Source organism: Pteropus medius, unplaced genomic scaffold, assembly GCF_902729225.1.
Source record: "Pteropus medius unplaced genomic scaffold, Ma_sr-lr_union100, whole genome shotgun sequence".
NCBI classification, from domain to species: Eukaryota; Metazoa; Chordata; class Mammalia; order Chiroptera; family Pteropodidae; genus Pteropus; species Pteropus medius.
In genome coordinates this window covers 16,084,578-16,107,326 of record NW_024349519.1, presented here as the reverse complement: position 1 = coordinate 16,107,326, position 22,749 = coordinate 16,084,578, and the positions used below count along the sequence as shown (strand labels likewise).

Sequence of the window (22,749 nt, the reverse complement as noted above, 5' to 3'; positions counted from 1 at the left end):
AATAAATATTTGTGGAGTGAATGAACCTAGCCCTGGTAACAATTTGGAGGATGAAATTGACCCAAGGAGGAGGACAGAGGCAAGACACTCTTAGAGAGACCAAGGCCTCAACTATATCGACATTATGATTTCAACAGGAAACCTGCATTGTCTCTGTCCATATCAGTCACATAAAAAATAAATTTCTTAGGCTTTAAGCCAATTTGAGATGGAGTTCTGCCAGTTACACCTTAATGAGTCCTAACTAATCACTCTTTCTTGAGTTTGTACATCTCGCAAACTTAGACAAATAGCAAACTTTCTATTTCTGTCTCACTGATAGTAAATTAGATGGGAGTTTCAGTGTAATCCTTTCATGTTCTGTTTGAAAACAGCAACCTCATTTTGGATATTAATGGTTGAATCTCATACTAACAGGCATACATTTCAGAATGTAAATGATGTGCCAGTGATACGGCTTGGAATGCAAAGAACAATATGCCTAATCCTTATCAGTTTTCAGTTGTCTTAAATTCAATATTTTATGAAGAGCCTGCTCCTCTTCTTGGTCATCATTGCCTATTAAGTGCTTATTTAAGCATGGGGCTATTTTAGACATGGAACATAGTGAGTTATTTAGAAAGAGGTGGTAATAATGTGGAATATCATTTTCAAGAGCGAAGCTTGTATTCATTCTTTTGGGAGTCACCTTTCCCCTTTCTGCCTTTTTTATGGTTTGCAATCTCCCTTGCCTTTTCAAGTAAGGTCCTCCTCTGCACTATTTCCTTAGGGGAAGTTCTTGGCAGGTTGGAAAGCAGAGCAAAAAGGCTCTACCTGGCTTCCCTTTCTCAGGATAGCAGGGGCAACTTTGTGTATTGGGCATGGATAGAATGTTGAAAAGAAGCACAGTGAAGGAGAGCAAGCTTCCTTAATCCTTAAGCAGAAGACATTCTCTTAGGCTGGTGAGGAGAGGAGCCATAAGGAATAATTAAGAAGTGAGCATGATAGAGGAATGTAGTGTCCCAGAGACAGGGGCCCTGTGGGCTGTTGTCTGGGTTAGGGTTCTGGGGCGGAGAGCAAATCTTTGGATTAGATGATGTCATAGTCAGTGGCACTGAGATCTCTGGGCTCCAGCAGAATGACTCTTGTGCCTTCTAGAATGACATGAAAGTAGCAATAAGCACAGCCAGACCTGAAGGGGCTACGTGCACCAGGGTATTCCTCATCATCAGCTGGCATGCCTGGATAAGACATTGTATCCCATAAGCCCACTGGGATGCTGAAGTCTCAGAAGATGCACAGGAGCACAAGCAGCACTGAGGGTCATGACCCTCTCTGAATTTGTCTTAGACTCCCAGAATTTAGACACAACTCCATGTCGACTTTGGAGCACTAGGAGCCCAAAGTAGAAACTAAATGATTATGGAATAATAAATAAAGTTGCATTTTTCACACTTGTGTTTATGGCCTGCATTTCATACCTTGTAAAAATATATATTTTTTCTCCTATGACTGAATTCCCATAGAGTTAGAAGAGGACATAACTTCTAGGTAGATAAAGAATCTTTATAGTTATAATGAAGGGCAGCCCCAAAATGTTCATTGTTGGATAAGCAGGCTTTAGTCCATGTGGTCATTAAGTAAATCTACAAATCTGGGCCAAGAGCAGGTTTTTCAAAGTGAGATGTGGAGAGGCTATTTTGCTATTATGAAAGCACCTTAAGTGAAAAAACAAAAACAAAAACAAAACTACTCTATCAGCATTAGACCCGTTAATATTTGCTGTTTCTATATCTAGTGGAAAAGTATGCAGGGAGAAAGATATGTCAGTAAAATTGCAGATAGAACAGCATGTTAGGGAAATTTACGGTCAGAAGAAAATTCTGTCTAATCTAGCGCAAACTGATTTTGGGAGCTGGGGAGTGTATTTTACTTAATAAGTAACTTTTATGCCTCTTGTTGCTGCCACAAAAGGAAGTGAATTAAAATTTTAAGATGATCTCACTTTGGCATGCGTTGTACCTTTGTGCTACATATTTGGGACTGGTAGAGATCTTCGAAACTCACTATTGCTTTACAGCCCAGAGTTTCATTAATACATTTGATTGACATAAAATCTTACCGAACTATTTTTTTTAAAATGTGATTATCACAAGAAGTTGGCAAATCCTTCATTCCCTAACCACTGATTACCATCCAGCTGGTTCTGTGGTCCCCTCTGACATCACTTCTCTGACACCGACTGGGTGTCTAACAATTCAGTTCAATTTTGATGCTATCAACTTGGAGTTAGCATCAGATCCCTCGGTCCTACAAAACTGAGCTCACTTTAGATGCCAACTGCTAGTCCTGGGCCACCAATACTTTTGACAAACTGGCTATAAACTAGGAGTTTGATACTTTGCTGGAACAACTCATAGAACTCAAGAAAATAATTTCATTATATTTTCTGGTTTGTTATGAAGGATGCAACTCAGGAACAATGAAATGGCAGAGATGCATAGGGCATCATATGAGCATGGGGTGGGGTGTCACTTCCATGTTCCTTCCCAGTGAGCCACTTTCCAACACATCAATGTGTTCAGTAACTTGGAAGCTCTCCAAACCCCATCATTTATGGTTTTTTATGGAGATTTCTTAATGTGGATATGATTGATTAAGTGTTGAACTCAATTGAACTCAATCTCTAGCCCCTTTTTACTTCCTAGAGGTAGGGGGGAAGAGGTGATGGGCTGGAAGTTCCAACCCATCAATGATGGCTTGGTTTTTTTTTGGTGTCTAAAGGTATCGAAAGGCCTAGTGAGGAGTCATCTCACTATAGCATACAAAAGACACTCTTATTTTTCAGAAGATTCCAAGAGTTTTATAACATTTTGCCAGGAAGCAGGGAAAAAGACCAAATCTTTAGGTTTTATTGTATCACACTGGCTTTAGCATCTAGCTTAGAGTGGCCAGTATTCATCCTTCAGCTCCAAGGTTTGCAGGGGTAGACAGCATCCTTATTCATTCTTGCATTGCTGTTCATCCTTCTAGGATTTGCAAACTACCCTCAGTCTCTGAGCAGGGTCTGCTGGGCAGAGTCAGTTTGTCTTGCTTAGTTTAAATCCATGGATCATATGCAGAGCACAAGCAGGTTTTACATTGACCAGGAAACCCAATTAATACATTGCCATCTCTCCACACTCTTGCATGTCTCCCACTTTACTGCTCCTCACCACCATCTCCCTCCCTTCCCCTTAAAGGCATCCAGTGTAAAGTGTTTGATATATAAATGCATAAGTGATATATGCACTTACCTATGTATGTACCCTAAAATATACATAGTGTTTAGTTTTGCAAATATGTTTCAAAATTTACTTAATGCTCTTGTACTATGGATTTGGTTTTCTTTCTTAACTTGTTTCTTTCAACAATTTATTTTTATCATCAGTCCATGTTACTGTATGCATTTCTAGTTTGTTGCTTCTTAAAATTATCTGCCACTTGTTACTTACACATAGTGCCACAGATGGGCCCCTGAGTGATATTCAACAACCCACTTCCACAAAGAGGCTGCATTGAGGATTCTTGTATGGATACCATTGCAGAGCTATGCCTGGGTTTCTTTGGGGAGTATATGTATTCAGTGTGATTGCTGGATGCTTGGTTTCAGAAAGGATTGTCAGATTTCTTTCCAGAATAACTTCACCAATCTACACTTACAGCAGCAGTGCATAAAGGTTCCCTTTTCCCTACATGTGTGTTCACATTTGCCAATTTATGACTCTCTTTCTTCCCCCCGCTTTTTAACAATCTGAAGAGTGTAAAGCATGAAGATGGTAAAAAATTGTTTTGTATTTTTCTTCTTCCTCCTAAGGCCAAACATTGTGAGTCATTAGATTTATCTCCTTCTGTGGATTACCAACAATTCATTTCCTCTGCCTATTTTTCGTTTGAGTTTCCTGTCTTTTTCTTGTTGTCTAGCTTTGCTTTCTTATGTGTTCTAAACAGTACTTATTGATTTTGATATTGCAAGTGTTTTCTCTTAATCTGCCACAATCTTTTTTAGGTTGTCTAAAGAGAGTTTCTTTGAACTTAAATTCAAGTTTTCTATATTTCTAGGACTATTTTTGGGATTTGATAATTGCCCAGAAGTTATTCCTTTTGTCTAGGTTTTCTCAATCCATTATCATATTATTATTAGCATTATTATATTTTTTAAAAATAACTCGTGTCTGAGTTCTTTCTTTTATTCTGCACTTTGCTTATTTTCTTTTTTCCAGTTTTAGCATAACTTTTTCAATCTTATTAATTTTTTCAAAGAACCAGTTTTCGATTTTATTAAACTTCACTATTTGTTTTTCCAATGATTCATTTTGTTGATTTTCTGTCCTTATCTTTATTATTTCTTTTCTGTATGACTCTTTGTGTTTACTTATTGCATTTTTCTGGTTTTACTTTTATTTGAATGCATTGCTAATTTGTTTTCATGCTTTCTTGGTTTCTTAGAAACCTATAAGTTTTCTTTTAAGTATTGCTTTAGTTGCATACCAAATTTTTGATGTTTTATTCCTATTTAGTTCAAAATATTTCATAATTTTTAAAATAATTTTTCTTAAATATAATGATTGTTCAGTAGTATGATATTTTGACTTTGGATTTACGAGACTTAAAAATCTATCCTTGGAGTTGATTTTAAATTTTATTATATCATAATAAGAGAACATAATCTATAATCTCTATGATGTTGATTCTGTGGAATGTATTGAGACTTCTTTGCAACTGAGTACATAGTTAATTTTGTAAATATTCACATGTGTTTTAAAAATGTATATATTTTGGGGGGCTATAAAGTTTTATATATCAATAAATTCAAAATTAACAATGTGTTATTTAGATCCTCCATTCAGTTGCTTACTTCAGAGTCTTATCTATCAGTTTCTGAGTGGAGTATCTTGAAATCATAAAGTGCAAAGATTGAGATCTACTCAGATTTCTGATTGTTTCATATATTTTGTGGATATATTGTTTGGTTGATATATGTTCATAGTGATTATTTCTTCTGGATCTATTTTTTTTCTCTCTCAACAGTATGTTACATTTTATCCTTACTGCAATTAAATTCATTTTATCTTAAATATTATCTTTTGTATATCTAGTATGTCCTTTTGGTTTTTCTTTATGTCTTCTCTGTTCAGCTTCCGGTTTGCATTATCCTTCCTTATCTTCCTAAGACTTTATTAAGATTATTTAAAATTATTATTTGGTTTTGTCTATTCATTTTATTTTCTCTGTCATAGATTTTCACTTTGTTGCCTTTCTTTCAAAGCTGTTATTTTTCTGAGATGATGTCATAATTTTCTTTGGAGCTCACATTCTTTAGAGGTGTTAGCCTCTTTTAATGATGCGTGTGTTGGGGAAAGGGCTAAGCCTCACCTTAGTTTGTGTCCTGTCTGTGGGTTGGGAAGAATTTCCTCACTATCAAGAGCCAGTGCAATGGCATTTCTCTTTCTTAAGAGATATCTTGGTCAGTTGTAACTACCTGGCTCTCTGGTTGAGAGAGGTGGGGTGAGAGGAGAAAGCCTCAGAGCCTGGCAAATCTGTTGATCATTGCTGCCACCTTGCTGATTGAATGTTCAATGCTACTTCATATTTTCTGCCTGCTGCTGGCTGGCTGCTATTTTAATTCTTTCAGTAGTGACTTACTCACACCTTGTCGGCTAAAACAATGAGCATTGCTAAAGCATCACCCCCTTTCTATCTCCTGGTTAGCAGTGCCAAACTCTTCCCTTCTAGGCTGTTGTTTCCTCCCTCACCCCAACCAGGCTACTTTCTTGGTCTTTATATTAACTTACCAAAGGCTTTGCTCTCCTTTCACTTCTGTGGCATCTCCAGGGTTGGACTAGGGGAAGGGGTGGATGGGAAGAGAGCCAGCTACTTGTACTAGTTTTGTTTTCACTAAAGGGTCACAGAAATGCCACCTCAAAATATGACTATAGCAGTTCAGGACTGCCACCCAAATATATGCTGCTTTTGTATATTGATTATTTGAGCTGTAGGCATTTGAAAACAGCAAATATAGGAAGAGGCTTTCTCCAAGCTTCCCTTATCTGCCTAAAGACAGATCTTCCAAAAGAAATTTGATGGTCATAGATCTCTTCCACTGGAGTTTCATCGACCAGGGAAGACTAACTCTTGTCACACGAGAGGAGACTAGAATAGTCAACATGGCACCCAGACAAACTTTGTCACAGTTATCATACTCCCATCTATGTAAGAGCCCTTTCATCTTTCCTGAAAATCAATTAACCCTGAATTCTATGCCACCTCAAGGAGTTACTCATTTTTCCCTGGGGATCTCTCATGTATATACAAGATATACACGTTAATAAATTTCTGTTTGTTTTTCTCTAGTTAATCTGTCATGTGTTACAGGTTTCTCAGCTAAGAACCCAGAAGGGTAGAGAAAAATTACATTTCCTCTCCTACATTGCCATGAAGAAGGATTTTTTTCAATCTTTGCACTATTTCCTTTAAGATAATTCTTATAACAATACAACCCACTGAAGTGTTTCTCTTTACACAGTTTTGTTGCAAATATTTAAATAGTCTAACATAGTTCTTGGCACAAGAGTAGGTATGCAATACAATTAGTCTGTTATTATTTTAATATTATTTCTTTAAAGCATTCTAAGAAAGTAACTTATAGGTAGTAGCTGCAATATTTTTAATTGATTATATGATTTGAAAGAGAAAAAATATAAGTATAAATTTGTTTCTGAATATTGACATATGATTTGTCTTTGTATATGAAAATGAGTCAGCAGGACACACGATGTTATGAATATTTTCATGACATTAATGATAGGTTTATGTTATTTAAAATGCAACCTGGAATATATCAGTGATGGCTGTGTAAGAGCATGAACTCCAGTCTGTGTTAATGGAATCAGCCAAAGACACTTTGCTTAGATATGGGTTGATGTCCTAACTGAGATCTCAATAATATTGTAGGATGATTTTTAAGAATTTCTAAATATTATAGTCTTTGTTTAGTTTCTTTAGTTTTTATTACTTACATGTTTTTCTTCTCTCTTAAAATGGGAAAAAGAGTAAGAGAGCATTAATATTCATGGAACGCATACCTAGTGCCTAGTAGTCTGCTTGGTGTTTTCCATATATGCTCTCATTTAATTGTCACAACAAACATATAAGCTAGTTATTATAATTTCCATTTTTAAAATGAGGAAATGAGAGCTTCAAAAGATTATTTAATTTGCTCATTTACTAAGCTAAGTGCCAGAGCTATGATTTTAATGTAGATCTGTCTGCCTTTTGTGTTCATGCTCTATTCCAGTGCTTCTCAAACTTGAATGTGTATATGGCTCACCAACTAAGGATCTTGTTAAAATGCAGATTCTAATTTCATTGTCTGAGGGAGACCTGGGACTCTACATTTCTTTCATGCTCCCAGGTAATTCTGATACTGCTGGACTATAGACCATACTTCGAAATAGCAAATATCTCTACCATGAAGCAACAAAAATCTCTAGTTTTTAAATTTTATGATTTCATACTAGCCATCTGGATAGTAGGATAGGGCTGCAATGCTAGTATTGGGCAGGAATGTAGTTGCACTAACTAGCTTCAGATAAAGTTCTACTACATCTCCTGTGAAGTGGTTTTACCTTATTGTTACTCTTCGAAGTTCTAAGTAGCTTTAAATACAAACTGGCTCAAGAGGCATTTTTGAATAGGCTTTCTATTATAGGTCTCCTGTCCCACTCATCAGCCTCTTATGTTTTGCTTAAAGAATATGTAGTCTATGTATGGGGCCAGAATATGATAATGTGCAAGTTTGATTCTATCCTATGTATTCACACATTACCAGAACCTGAAGCTTCTTTGATTCTCTTATATACCTGTTCCATGGAATTTAGCTGGGATACTAGTGTTACTGGCCACTAAGTCACAGTTTTCATTTTACCAGGTTCATATCTAACGAGAGACTGCTTATGTTTCATGTACATTATAATCACATATCAAAAAAGAGCTTTTTGTTGATTTAGTGGCCATTTAGTTTCTCTCTAGTCACATTTTCCTGAGACTGTAGGAAACGTCTGTCACTTCATAAAGAACGGAGTTGAGAGTCTTGAAGTTATGCTGCTTATGACTTGGTACAGCTGCTCTGCTCTTCAATTAACATTTGAAAACATTTAAAGAATCAAAAAGCTTTCTAGGATCATGTTCACAAATGAAAGCAAAAATGTAGGATTTTCACTGATACATTTCCTAAGAAGGAGACTTGATGAGAGCATGGCCAGGGATGACCAAGTTTCAGAATGTTGTGATGTGCAAAGAAAAGTTGTTGTGGGGAGGTTGAAACCTTTAGAAACAAAGTTTGGATTTAAGTATCACTATCTTTCTAAGATATTCTAGAAAACAAAACAAAACAAATAATCCTTTACCAAATGGAAAATAGGGCAATTAATTCTTAAAGAAAAAGAGATGTAGCTGCTTCAGCTTTTCTGAACACTTAAAATCATAATAGTTTATGTTTTCTGTTAATAGTAAAATTAAGTGTTAGGAATTATGAAAAAATATCTTTTAAATCTTTATTGGAGTTGTTTAAATTTAAAAACTATATATGTTTATGACAATTTGGAGGTATATAGAAAAAATATTTAGTTTTTTTTTTTTTTACTCTTGGTCTGTTCTGCAACTTACCCACTGTGGGGAAAGCAATTAAAAATATTTTTATTTTATTAAAAAAATGTTTTTTGAGTAGGCGATATGTATTCACATGGCTGAAAATTCATAAGGTACAAGACGAATTAAATGTGTCTTCCTCCCACCTCTATTCCTCAGACATCCACTTCCCTTCCTGAAGGGCAACGAATTTTGGCACTTTTTTGCATGTCTTTATGAACGTTTTATTTTTATATAAGTACGTATTTTAAAATTTCTCCTTCTAACTTTTTATTTATATACATAGTCATATCTAGCATTCACTGTCCTGCACCTTACATATTTTACTTAACAATAGATCTCAGAATTGGATCCATATCTGTATGTAAAGAGCTTCTCGTTCCTTCTATGGCGGGTGGTGCTCCATTGCATGGCTGAACCATGATTTGGGAACAGTGCCTACTGATGGACATTGATTCACATCTTTGCTGTTAAAAGCAATGCTACAATAAATACCTTTATAAATAGATCATTTTGTACTTGTGTAAATAAATCTGAAGGGTAAACTTTCAGGAGTAGATTGCTGGGTCAAATGGTACATAAATCATAAATTTGATAGATGTGGGAAAATTGCCCTCCCTAGGGGTCATAGGAGTTTATAATGGGAGCACCACCATCAATGCATGAGAGTGGTTTCCCTCTACAACTTTACCAATGCTTTTTGGTTAAAATTGATCATGTTTTTTTTTAATTTGACTTTATCTGTGATGATTTTTTGAGGAGGAACATTTGTTCAGATGTTTGAGAACCATGTTTATTTCCTTTTTGGTGAATTGTTCATACATGGAAGATGTAAAGACTAGTGGAGTAAGAGTCTTTGGGATTATAGAACTGGATTTTCATTGGAAAACTTTCTATAATTTTCTGGGGAGAGAAAGGTTTTCTGGATTCTTGCTGTATGTAGTTTTTATATTTCATTATATCTTTTTTTTTTTTTTAATCAAAAGTGTTTTGAGATTAGATCAAGAGCCTGTGGGAAAAGGATGAATACCTTTATTCTAAGAGTGCTGATGGTTACACAAGTGTCTGCTGTTGTCACTTAGGATAGTAAAGGTTGTGGTGAGAAGTGATTTGACATTCACAGGAAAAATGACTAAAACTCATGCTTCTCTTCTTTTAGTGCCTGGGTTACAGGCAGCTTATCAGAGTCATGAGGAGTTAGTTACGCATATCTTGTCAAATGGACAACTCCCATTAAAATTATTTTTAGCCAGGTGTGTTAACTTTTTGTTGCAGTTATTTCCATGGTCATGATGAGCTTCGCAATAAAACCTACTGGAGTTTGAGTCTTGGCTCTGTCACTAGCTAACTATGTGACCTTGAACAATTAGTGTCTTCAAGCTTTTTACCTTACCTATAAAATGAAGAGACACATTTGGCAGGGTGTTTGTGAAGAGGAAAAGAGATGATATATTCCAAGCACTTATTGCAGCTTTGAATATCTAATGACTGCTATTATATTACAGGCTAATGTGCCCAGACTTCAAGTAGGGCAGACCTGGGTTCATACCAGAGCTCTATCCCTTACGAGCTGTGCATCCTTGGGTGAGTTCCTCAGCCTTGCCACGCCTCAGTTTCCTCCTCATAAAATGGGGATAATAACTGTACTTTATCAGGTTGATATGTAAAGTGTGTTGCACAGTGCCAGACACATAAGTGCTCAATAAATGGTAACTATTTGTTTTTATTATTGTCATTATCATTCTCTTCAGCAATTTTCTTAAGCTTCCTTATCCTGAGCCCTTCTGTTGAAAATTGGCCAGCATGCTTCCACTATTATTCTTTCTCTATAGTCATGCTGTGACATTTGAGTCGCTATGATTGAATCTGCCAGGCACTTCTCTTGGATCTGCATGTGGAGATGTGGGGATTCCTGCTGACATAAGCCCCCAGGGACACTTCTTGGACCTGGCCCAGTGCTCCTTTCTTCTTTTAAGAGTTGCAGGGATTGGTCCACCCACTCTCTTCTGACTGCCACCACCTGTTCTTCCCCACATGTTTTTCTTCTCTTAGGCTCTGGAATGGGATAAGATAAACAAACATCTAATGCGGTGCAGGGAGGAAGGCGAAAGAATGCAGATCATGGTGTCAAGAGATCTGGGTTTTAGACCTGACTCTAACCATGTAGCTTTGCTTCAGAATTCACATGTGCAAAATGAGAGATTTCTACTTAGTTTCACAATTCCTACCAGCTCTGATATTCTTTGATGTTTTCCTATGTTCAGAACATTACGCTCTGTGTTTGAGAGGCAGCATAGGAATGCATATGGCATGGTGCTTGCTGCTGAGAGGCAGTGTGGTCTTGTGGACAGAGCACAGGCTAAGTATAAATTTACTGGTGGTGTTGACTTAGGCAAGTTATTTAAATCTCTGAGCTCTAGTTTCACGGTCTGTGAAATGGGCAATGGATAAAACATAGGTTTCACAGTCAGATGTTCCTAGGTTAAAATCCTAGCTCTACCACTTTCATGTTGCATGATTTTGGCAAGTTACATAACCTCAAGGAGCTTCAGTTTTTTCATCACAAGCAAATAACACGTAATAGGAGTTCGATGGGTAGTTGACAGCAGCTGTGAGGAGGAGAATGACAGTTGATGATGATGTTGTGCTGGTGATTGTAACTTTGGAACTTCCCCCTTTCTCCTGTAGTTCTATTCCGTTTAGTCAGAAGCAATAAATCTTTTAGAAATTTGGAAAAGAGCCCAAAAGTTACAGAATAGAATCTAAAACCTAAGGACCATTTGATTTTAAAGCCCATTTTCTTAAACACCCTGATTTAGAGCCTGTTAAGAAGAGTCTTAGATTTAATGGGATTAATTTTTTATTTTTTAAAAATGAGTGTTCTGCCTGTAAGGTTTTTCTCCAAATCAACCCTTCATCTGCCTGGGGTCAAAATAGGCATAATGTGGGTGGGAGCAAATGGGGAATAAGTTACAGGAACAAAAAGAGAAAGTTGAAATTCAGCTTCTGAAATTCAAAATAGGATTTTGCATCCAGACAATAGGCTTGAAATTTGGGCTTTGTTAAAAAAAAAAAAGAATGAAAAGATTTCCTTCGACTCAGATTGGATTTATAAAAATCTAGATCTAGTGGGCTGAACTTCAGAGTTTTTACTAGAATTTACTTTCACTTTTAATACTGAGATATAAAGATTGCTGTTATCTGACAAAAATAAGATATGACATAGGAAGTTAAAAAAAAGGCAGCTGCTTCTGGTTTTAGGAGATCCTGAGAACAGAGAGATAAAAGAAGTAGAAAGTACACATCACTTTGAGTATCTCCTTCTAGACCTTGGTCAAGAGGAAGAGATTTAATGAGGGGGAGGAGGTTTCAGAGACAGATGCCATTTGACTTATTTCACATTTGGGACTTTTCAAGAGATCACTGTACACTATGGGATGGACAGCACAATTAAGATAGTGGAGTAGCACAATGAAACAGCATTATGGAACATGATGAAGGTCTGTCTAACTGAAAGCTTCCTTTGGTTCCCTAATGAAGTGAACATTGAGTCAAGGTCCCCTGGGCTGGCTCTGAGACTGGGGATTGACTAGTGAACTGAAACAGAGGACTTGGCAGGAACTCAGTAGGTTATGCAGCCAACAGGAGCCGAGAGAGATCACTCAGCCCTAAGGAAGCTAATTAAGAATGACTTGTAAAACAGATGCATAGATATAGACAACAGTCTGGTGGTTACCCTGGGGGAAGGGGGCAGGGATGGGGCAAAATGGGTAAAGGAGGTGAAATGTATGGTGATGGATGGAAACTACACTTTTAGTAGTGAGCACGCTATAGTCTATAGATATTGAATTACAAAGTTGTATACCTAAAAATTATATAATGTTATAAACCAATATTAGCAGAATTTTTTTTTAAAAAATGACTTGTACATTCATTGGCCACAGTTGTCAGCAGAAACACCATCCTTGGGACTTGGTCAATAGGATCCTTGGTCAATAGCATCTACACCAGCACCCTTTCTCCCAGTACCCATAAGTGGGACCAGAAAGGGACCAGAGGAACAATTCCCAACTCCCAGATCTTAAGTCTCTTTCACTTAGCTGGCAGGAGGAGATCATGTGAGCTCTTTCTTTCCAACATACTCAAATGTCAAGAGACATTTATTCTCATGCACAAAAGAATAAAAGAATGAGTGGAAATAGAAAGATTGTGCAACTATCCCCATATATTGGCCTACCTAAAAGAACAGTTTAAATTATTGAATCACACTAGTTTTAAAATAACATGACTAGTAGTAGATTTAATCTTGCTTTTCATCAATTAGGGAACCATGAGAAAGACCATGTTAGTTAAACACAAAATTAGAAAGCTATGTTTCCTGTGTGTATCTGAGTTACAGTGTCAGTAAATTTTTAATCCTTCTAAAATGCTAACAAAACCTAAACTTGATCTTTCTTAGTTCTTGGTCTTGATTCTTCTTAGGTCTAGAATTCTAGTCCAGTCACATCTAATTATTTTATTTATCTCTCCTGTGGGTTGACATTCCTGCCCTTCAAAAAGTTTCTCCCACCTTTTTTCTTGATACTTTGTGGAGAAGCCCCTTTCAAACTTTGTATCAAGAAATCCCAACAGCAGAGGAGTGTAAATCAGTGTCCCTGTAGATGTGAGTTCATGGCCCAAAGCAGCACCAAGCAGAATTCAGATGTTGAGAGTATTCAGATTGTCCATTGTATTTACATAGTTCGTTAAGATGTCATTATTTATTAATAGCGCAATTTCCTGTTTTTTTCATCACTTCCTTTATTTTCCCAAGGGTGGAAGGAAATTTGACATAGAAGCACAGCACTCCAGTGCCTGTGTATACACAGTCATCATATCTTTACAAGTTTTACATACAAATAAAGTCACTTTGTCTTAATTATGTTAAAGCATGACATATAAACATAGAAAATAGTTGTATTGAAGCTCAGTGATATTTCTAAACTTGTGGAAACCCATGTAACTACCACTCACATTAAGATATACATTTTCTTCACTGAATAAAATCACTTCATGCTCCTTTTCAATCTGTGCCCTATCTCCCAAGAGGTAACTACTATCCTGAAACCTATTATCATTGGTTAGTTTTTCCTGTATTGGGAATTTATATAAATTGAATTATATGATATGTTCTTTTGTATCTAGAGTGTTTTATAAAACAATATCTATGAGTTTTATCCATATTGATGAATATACTATTAGTTCATTTTTGTTTGTTGTTGTATAGTCTTTCATTGGATTAATATATCATAATTTATTTATCCATTCTACTGTTGATGAATATTTGGGTTGTTTCTAGTTTTAGGATATTAAGAAGAGTGTTACTGTAAACTATTTTGTAGACAGATGCATTCATTTTTTTTTTTTTTTAAAGAAATAAACCTAGGAATAGAATTGCTGGGTCACAGTGTAGACATATATTTACCATTAGTGAAAACTGCCAAATAATTTTCTAGTAGTTGTACCATTTTACACTCCCATCTGCAATGCATGGAGGTGTCAGTTGTTCTATATCCTCTCCAACATTTAGTATTTCTATCTTTATCGTTTTAGCTATTCTGATGTACATATGGGCGTTTTGGAGAAAAGTTATCCTTCATTTTCTGCAAAATGGCATGCTCAGTCACAAATAAAACTAGCCCAAGTATCATAGAAATAAAATAAATTTTATTAATATCTTCTCTGAAATCTGTTAGCAAACACAAACAGGAAATACCTAGCAATCAAGTTGAAACACATTTCTAGTAGCTCAAGGAGAAAGGAGAGATTGAAAAGATTAGTAGGCTATGTTTTAGAGTCATGCGAATCATCTAAATCTTTAGAACTGTATGTATAATACAGAGATATATGAAAGGATATTTCCTAATACTGGAAATCTACACAAAAGAATGAATACTTCTGTTTGAACTATCTTTATTGTTGACTTAAAGATATCAAATAAATCTTATGTGTATAATGGGATTATAGCCTTTAGACTTATAAAATCAGCTTCTACAATTGTATTTACATATTACTGGCCAATATCTGTTGATTTTTAAAGGCCCACACCAAAATCACAAAGTAAAATTATGTTGTGAACCAAATCAATTTGAGGTGTGGATAAATAAAACTTAGCTTACTGGTAGTTCATTTCATACTGAGCATTGGGCCTGCTTCCTCAAATTGATTTTGGAAATAGGTAGGATATATTTTGTAAAGATCAATAACTATGCAATATGCTAAAAACTGTCTGCTAAACACTTCTACACATTTGTAACATGCACTATAATTAGCCTCCATGGCTTGTTTTATGCATGACTGTGTTTAGAGTATTTACTGAACTAAAGCTATTCTACTCTGTATACCATAATTTGTTTTTTTTTTTTTTTTTTTTAAATATTTCTTCCCCTAAGGATAAAAGTTACTTTTACTTTGAGTTGGTGTTCAGAAACTGAGTGTAGATAAATGCTCTTTGAAAGTCAAACATTAAAAAAGTGTACATTGTTTTTACAATGCTTTTAATATTGTATACAGTCTGTCAACTAATGGAAATAATGACCTCAGGGATGTGTTTATCTTGGTTTTCCCCCACTTGAAATACATTTAGCCTTTAGCTTTTCCTTAGGCCCAAATCACATCAGATGGGCCACACACAGACTCTTGAGGTCATTATCATTTTATGGTAATTTTGAAGAAGAAGAAGAGAGCAAACTGTCTTTTTACATTACTTTTTAGGTCTGGAATTCCCATAGGAAGAGTGTATATATTCATTTGCTTCTCTTTCCACGCTAGGTTAACTGCCAGACTCACTTTCCTAAAGGTAGATTTTTAAGCCTGCGTAATGAGTCTTTAAAGCCAGTTTCAAGTGTACTTCACTGTAAGAAAGAAAAGCTTCAGAATCCAATATTATCTAACCAGAAAGCCACATGCTCAGAAAATGCAGACAATTCCATTGGCTGTAATATTTTTAATGTTAAGATTTCAAGTTAACTCCTGAACTTATTTATTTCTGAGAACCTTTTACAAGTCACAGTGTTCTGTAATCATCTCAAACTAAGTACTGTGTCTATGCATCACTTTCCATTTCCAACCTGAAATACTAAATATTGCAGTAGCTCTTATGATAATATACAGAGGCCCAAGAGTAGGAAATGAATTATACAGTGCTTGAATCAAGCAATGATGGATGAGACAATAGGATAATTTCCATTTGGACAGCTTAGGTGATCAAGGGTCGTTTTCTATTTTACCAAGAGAGTGCATGTGTGTTTACAAGCACCATATGCTGAAACACTCAACTCTTACTTAGGATAAGGTATACTAGCATTCTTCAAAGACACCCATCAGCACCTCTTGGATCATCCTGCTCATTCTGCTGGATTTCTCTCATTAGAATGAATCTTTTGCCTACGGTTTTTCAAATTTAATAAGTTCACAGCCTGAGATGATAAGCTGCAGGCTGGAATTACTTAAATATTGCCAATCCTACGTCAGACGTCACAATAGAATCTTAAAAATACTTAACATAGTTTCAATATATGCATGGCTTAGAGGCTGTATCACTAAGACAATTTAGAATTTGAAAATTAATTAATATAAATCACATTAGAAAGGCTTTAAAATCAGTAACTTTGCTAAGCTACATATTTTAAGATTTTAAAATTAATTTTAGAATTAAACAAAATTTCTTTTCTTTGTTTCCCATTTGAGTTTCCCGTTGCCCTTTACTTTACATTGAAGTAAAAATTATTCTTTTCCTGAGAACAGTTAGCTTTTTATTCCAATAATATTTTAGCCTCCCTCGCCCTATCCCCATACCTATTATTTAACCTAAGGAAAATAGCGAAATATCTAAGCCAAAACTTTTCTGAAAAGAAGGAAGGCGCTCTTTATTACAATTCTGCTAATAATTTTCTTCTGTCTGTATTTCAAAGAGAAGTTTAAATGTTTAGTGCATAGAGGTACAGAATATCAAGGAAGGATAATGAGGAAGAGAATGAATGTCACAATATCAAAATTTTATCACTGGTAAAAAATCTTTTCTATAGCTCAAAATAGAGAAAGCCAAATTTTGATATGCCCTCAACAGAAAACATAAACACAGTAATGGAGAGGGATACAATTATAGCAATTACTAGTTCAAGAGTTTGGATGAATAAAAGTAGGACGGCATTCCAGTTGTTATTATCAGCAGATATGGTATACCACTCTTAGAGGGGGCATTTTGAATAGTAAGAATGAAAATCGCATAGGTAGTATAAAACAATGTTTTGAGTCCCAGCTCTTTCCATCACCCTCCACTTGTGAACTCTATACTTTTGTGTAAATTATTTATCTCTTGTATTTCAGTTACCAATTTATAAAATGGAATTATTAATTCAACCCCGAAGATTTAAATGAGTTGAAATAAGCAACATGGAGTATGAGCGCAATATGTATTACCTATTATTATAGCTACATGGGGCAGGATGATGCAGGGGAAGAATCAAAAAAAAAAAAAAAGGTAATACACATCTTAGAGGGCAGAAAAATGGACTCATTCATTAGTTAATTGAAAAAAAAATTAAAGTTTTTGGTGGGGAGTGGAGGGAGGAAGTGGCTTCCATGCCTTTGTGGCTCTTTGTTATATCCCAAGTAGTTAGCATTAGGCCCGGTACTTAGTAGGCATTCAATAAATATTTGTCGAATGGATGAATGAATGAATAGAATAATAGTTGCTTATTAAACAAATTGTATTTAAATCATTGTTTTGGTTTTAGAATATTTGGAAATGCTAATATGATTTGGTCCTTGCCCTCGAATAACTCAAATCTAGTGAGCAAGACAGATATTTTTCAAATAACTTTATTACTGTGCAAAATGTGTAAGGTGCTGAGATAGAGATATAAACAAAGTGCTATGGTAAGGTAGAGAACAGATGAGTTAATATCAACTGGGGTAATGAGGGAAGACTTGATAGTCCTTACATCCCATTATTCTAAACCAATAACTAAGATCAAGTCTTAGCATGGCCCAATTGGAAATTATTGTCCCTGTATGGGAGGAAAGGGTTTAGTCACACAAAAACCTGTAGGACCTGGCTAATATGTACTGGCAGAAACCAAGGTGAAATATCTGCAAAATACTGGATCTCAGAGACAGAATATAAAGCTGGATAAGTGCAGATGTGGTTCCATAGTGTAGTGGTTAGCACGTCTGCTTTATAAGCAGAAGATCTTGGGTTTGCACCCCAGTGGAGCTACGGTTCATGGTCTATGGCCATGCCACCTTGAATAAGCCCGATGTCTGATCTCAGAAACTAAACAGGGTTGGGCCTGGTTAGTACATGGATGGGAAACCACCTAGGAAGACCAGGTGCTGTAGGCATTAAAAAAAAAAAAGCCTGGATAAATGGGAGTATATTGATATGGGGCATCCTTCCATGACTCAGAACTTAATGTTCTGACAAATATACTAGGAACCAATCCTAAGACAAGTCTGTGTGCTTACTTAAAACTTGGGGAAAAAAAACAGCCCACAGTAAATGAAATTGAGATACCAGAACTATTATGACTGAGAATTGAGAAAGAGGTAAAAAGGCTAATAGAAGTGGGTATACTAGAATGAATTAATAATATAAAACCAGAGAACTCATCTGTTAACCATTTTCCAGGAGGGTCCAAAGGACACACACTTCAGTAAAGTGAAAAGGAATGAACTAGTCATGATGTTATACTGGCCTTTTTCTGGAGGAGAGAATTAATGCTGGATGTTCGTTTGGGGGTAAAGTTAAGAAATATTTGTATATTTTAAGATAAACTATATTGTGAACTCATACTGATTCTTCCAGCTCAACTGAGGACTATGATTCTTTTACTCTCATGTAGCTTACATCTTTATCTACTTTCCCAGTTATCTACTAACCTAAGAATTCCAGTTTTCAACAACACCAACGTAATTGTTTTAAACAATAGTACACAAAAAATAGTCTCAGAGTAACAATATCAATACTACTACCAGGAATATAATAACTAACAACAGCTTAATATGTTTTGTAGTTCTTCATACAATTGAAGAATTTCTCACTAGCTTTTAATTTTTGTTTTAAAATTATAGTAAATAGTTACTCTCTGTGTGGTTGTGACATAAAAATCAATATGCAGTTAAATTCATTTGCTTCACTTAGCTTTCTATTTTTAGAGATTACTTTCAAAGATTGTTTTATAATTATTTAAAACATGTATAAGATTATTAAGTCAAAGAACAACGTATATTTAGAAAAGTCTAGATTTTATCTCAGACTCTTGACACTCTTTTACCTTCCTGTGCCTATAGGTTAATATTAGAAATAACTTTATGGTTTCTCCTTCTACTTTTAAATATGAAAAAATATATTTATACTCATATTTATGCCTCCTTTGGTTAATATTCTTTATACATCTTTTCTACTCACCTTAATTACTTAGCAACACATACTGAAGATCATCTTATGGGAGGATATAGAGATATTCTTCACAGCTGTTTACAACTATATAAGACTCTTTGGGTGGATGTATCATTTATAAACCCTTAGAAATTGTGGGGTATTTTGAATTCTTGAGAGAAACACAGTAGTGTTTTATATTTGTCAGACAACTAGCTTGAGATAAATTACTGTTTTAACATTAGATTATGCTATATTCCTCTTGCTGATGTCATGTCTTTATAAAATTGGGATTCTGGTGATTGCTGTAATAGAAAACAAGTTTCATGTGAAAGTCTATGTGGAATATAAAATGAAGGAGGTATATTTCAATCTTGTTTTAAGGTTTGAGAAGTTGTGCAGTGCTCAATAGGTATACACATCCCCTTGCTAAATAATTATGATAAAGAATAAAAAAAAATAACTTTGATCTCAATTCATTTGTATTATTTATTTTCAAATGGCTATTAAGATATTAGAACATAAATATTTAAAAAGTTGTTTGGGCCTAACTACTTTAATAAATAGAACAGTTAAGTATTTCTTTTGAATTAAGCATGCCATAAAAAAGTTACTGACTCAATACAGACGCTATGAATCGAGAATATTTGGGTTTCTGGTTACATATGTAAGGAGCTTGGAAATTGTCACTCCATCTAATAAGTAAAAAGCTGAACAGATTGAACAATCGACAATTCTTCTTGGATCCGTAAAAGAAGTAAGGACACAGGGCAAACCACTGTTCCCAAGATTGGAAAGCTAGGCAGATACAGTCAGTCATGGCTTACCAGAGCAGGTACTCACCGGGCCACTGGTGGAACCAGTCCTGAGACAGGAAAACTTGAATTGTACTTGATGAATTGCTGGGAGCTCAATGTGGACAAGTCTGAGAGATAAAAACTCCTGGGGAACCCAGTCTTCAGGAGCTTTCCACACTTTTATGAGTTTATCTCTAAGAAGTTAACCAAGGTATCACAGTAAATTTTAGAGAAAAATCTCCTTGCGCTTCTAGCTAGAAGAAAGGAAAAAGAACCATTTCCAAATATGCCTGATACTGTTAATAAGGCCTGCCTTTAAGAGAAACTAACCAGAGCTTAACTTGGTAGAGTATTATGAGAGTCTAACTGACCTAGGAGAAGGGAAATACCCAACTCCAGAAACTATAGCCATCCTGTCCCACCTAAGAGAAGAGAAAAAAAAAAAACTGAGAAAACCTTGCTAAGTTCACAGTCCAGAGGCATTAGCTCACTACAAGACTGAGACCTAATCACAGTACTATAAAAGGCTTCCCCTCCCCACACCTTACCATTACATTACTAAAGGCCTATTTGTAGCAGTTTCTTTTACCTGGTACAACATGGCTAGCTACTAAAAAAAGATTACTAGGCATACTAAAAGGCAAAAAAACACTATTTAAAGAGAGAGCAAGAATCAGAACCAGGTATGGCAGTGATGTTGGAATTATGAGACTGGGAATTTAAAACAACTGTTATTAAATTATGCTAAGGGCTCTATGGATTAAGAAGACAGCATGCAAGAACAGATGGGCAACGTAAGAAGAGACATGAAACTTACAAAGAGATCAAAAACAGGAATGAAAAATGCCTTTGATGAGATCATTAGTAGAGTGTGCATGGATGAGGAAAAAATCTTTGAGCATGAGGATTTAGCAATAGAAACCTCCAAAACTAAAAATCAAGGAGAATAAAGATTGAAAACAAAACAAAACAAAATAGAATAGAATAACCTAAGGACTGTGGGACAACTAGAAAGACAGAACATATACATTCTGGAAATACCAGAATGAAAAGAAAGAGAGAAAAGAATAGATAAAATATTTGAAACACTAGTGACAGAATTTCTCCAGTTAATGTCAGACCCCAAACCACAGATCCAGGAAATTCAGAGAACACTAAGAAAGATAAATGCCAAACAAACAAACAACACCGCCCCCCAAACAAAAAACAAAACAAAAAACAAAACAAAACAAGAAGTACATCTAGGCATAACATTTTCAAATTTCAGAAAATCAAAGGTGAAAAAATTCACAGGGACAAAAAACACACCTTGCCTATGGAAGAACAAAGATGAGAATTACACTTGACTTCTCCTAAGAAATCATGCAAGCAAGAAGAGAGTGGTGTGAAATATTTTAAGTGTTGAGAGAAAAACAAACAAGCAAACAACAACAAAAACATACCACCCATTTAGAATTCTCTATCCTGTGAAATTATTCTTCAAAAGTTAAGGAGAGGTTTGACTTTTCTCACATAAACAATCTAATCTACTTTCTGTCTAGGAATTTGCATATGCTAGATATTTCATATAAGTGGAATCATACAATATTTCTCATTTTGCGACTGGCTTATTTCACTTAACATAATGTTTTCAAGGTTCATCCATTTTATAGGATTTTGTGGTTCAATAATATTCCAATGCATGTATATACTATGTTTTGTTTATCTATTCATCTGTTGATAGTTTCTACCTTTTGGCTATTGTAAATAAAGCTGCAGTGAAGCCAGTGTACAAATATCTGTTTGAATCCATTTGAATTCTTTTGGGTATATACCTAGAAGTGACATTTTTAGGTCATGTGGTAAATTCTATGTTTAGCTTTTTGGGGAATTGCCAAACTGTTTTCCACAGCAGCTACACCATTTTACATTCCCACCAGCCATGTACAGCAGTCCCATTGTAATTTCTTCACATCCTCAACACGTCTTTTTTTTTCCTTTCCCTTTTTATAATAGATACTCTAGCAGGTCTGTAATTTAATATAAATTTTTATTATTAATGAGACTGTGTATGATTTCATATGGTTAAAGACCAGTTATATTTCTTTCTTTTAAAAATGATATCCCTGTATATTAGCCCTCAAAAAAGATATTTAAGGATGACATTATGGAGGTAGACTTGACAGGACTTGACGATCAGCTTCATATGAAGAATAAGGAAAGAAGAATTGATGTTCCATCTTAATTTTAGGTATGTGTAATTGAGAGGATGAAATAAATCACTGTTAAATGATCTGATGAAATGGTAATTGAGAAATATTATTTTGATAGTAATACTCTAACGAAGGGGGCCAGATAGAGATTTTAGTTAGGAGTCAGCTGAAATTATCTAGGGCTAAATGATAAGAATTTGAATGAGATAAAAGGACAAATGTTAAAGTAATACAAAAGAATTAAAGAAAATAGGGCTTGATTTGAGATTGGTTGGAAGAAGAAATAGAGTGAAATATGGCTTGAGATTTTTATCCTTGGAGATTGAATGGTGGTGTTGGCAGAAATAAAATCACATGAAAAACTCTAATATGATTCTAAGACTTGTAATATTTGCCTGTTAAGTGAATATATTTACATTAAGATATAACTGATTTCTATCATTACCCTGCTTGTGAGCAGGTTGGGATTCAGGATAGGGGAGACTAGAGCATGGAGAGTTTGAGGAGGGCAGTGGCATGGGGCTGAGGGGAGACCTAGAGTAGAGGAATGAGCATAATGGGAGGCTAGGGAAAAAATCAACTTGCCATTTTTGTTTTGGTCACTTTCGGTGAATATACTATAAAATAAATGGCAACACTTCATCCTTTTTGGTATCTGTAACATTTACCAGAG

General features: G+C 35.3%; 1 pseudogene; it reads left to right on the top strand.

Moving 5' to 3' along the window:
• Positions 1 to 17,935: 17,935 nt before the first annotated feature.
• LOC120618753 (uncharacterized) lies at positions 17,936 to 18,051 on the top strand (annotated as a pseudogene).
• Positions 18,052 to 22,749: the final 4,698 nt, after the last annotated feature.